This window comes from Dipodomys spectabilis, unplaced genomic scaffold (genome assembly GCF_019054845.1).
Source record: "Dipodomys spectabilis isolate Male_0828 unplaced genomic scaffold, ASM1905484v1 ptg000301l, whole genome shotgun sequence".
NCBI lineage: Eukaryota > Metazoa > Chordata > Mammalia > Rodentia > Heteromyidae > Dipodomys > Dipodomys spectabilis.
In genome coordinates, this window is record NW_024870978.1 from 2,087,037 (window position 1) to 2,088,405 (window position 1,369).

The 1,369-nt window shown below is 30.7% G+C and overlaps 1 non-coding gene across 1 annotated transcript; it reads left to right on the forward strand.

The window, feature by feature from the left end:
- Positions 1 to 458: 458 nt before the first annotated feature.
- LOC122127471 lies at positions 459 to 562 on the forward strand. Its single transcript, XR_006151161.1, has one exon. It is a non-coding gene; the product is annotated as a U6 spliceosomal RNA (small nuclear RNA).
- Positions 563 to 1,369: the final 807 nt, after the last annotated feature.

Consider the following 1,369-nt stretch of genomic DNA (forward strand, 5'->3'; position numbering starts at 1 on the left):
TGTCACGGTAAGATATTCTGGTTGGTCTCTTCCTACATGGAAGAAGGGTAAAGGGTGAGGAAGACATTAGTGCCATTGAGACCTCATTTTGGAAATTTTAAGCTGCAGAAGTTTCGAAGTAGCTTTTAAGAAGGCTTACTTTGAATCCATTAGCTCCACAAAGCTAACTCAGTTGATAAGTAAGTACTTGAAAAGCCATCACCTTTGGACTTAGCTATAAAGGCTTCAAAATATGATCAAATTTAAAATGAAAAAGACAAAATAGTCATTGACAGAAAAATTGCAAATGTGAGCAATCCACCATACAATATAAGTTTTTTTCCACTATAAACAGAGATTTAGAGAAATAAGATCAATACCGTTTTTAGGAACAATAAGGGTTCATTGTTACAAATAGGCAACCAAGGATATATGCCTGTATAAAGATTGCATTATTAACTACTTAAATTTAGAGGATACTACAGGCTTCAGCAGCAGTTCTACCCAAATGACAACAATACCAAGATTAACATGGCACTTGCACAAGGATGATATAAAAATTTGTGAAGTATTCCATATTTTTCATTTTTCAGATGCAAGAAATGAAAAACAGTTATTAAAAGGTTGATTACAAAAACACAAGTGTAACAGCATATATAATTCATAGAATTAAAGGTTAGGTTGACATCAGTGTTTAAATCTTCACCTTAGAAAGGCCTTTACATAGCATAACCTTTACACAACTTGAAATTAGATAACATTGTCATCTTATCCCAAAGAAATAAAATACTATAAGGACCTAGGGAAAAAAAGGAATCTTAAACTTTTTCTATAAGGAATGCAATTTGAATGGACACATTTATTAATTAACCTATATATTATAAAACAATGTAGAATTCAAAATATATCTAGGAGAGAAGGAAATGGATTATGGACATTATACAAACATAGATATACTTTTTTCAGAGAAGCACCAGGAATAACTTAAGTTTCTATACTATTCATTTCCACAGATAAGTTAAAATTATTTCTGATTTTAAAAAATCACAAACTCTGCAAAAAACATTATAGATGTATACAAACAACTCTTGAATACATTTTGACATCAATGTCAGGCAATTCACTTGGAAGAATAACATGGAATCCATGATTTTTTAAAGTAAGATATTGCTGTTGCTTTGCATTGTGAAAATATTTTGTAAAGACATGAATGATGAAAGTTTTGAAATTTAAGAAACTTAACCAAACCATTACGACTTTTGGAGGGACACAAAGGATGGACTGGCATTTTTGAAATTTAAAGAACTTAACCAAACCATTACGATTTAGGAGAACAATTTGTAAAGCCTTTCACAACTTCAAAGAGGTAGTGATACATACTTATCCTTTT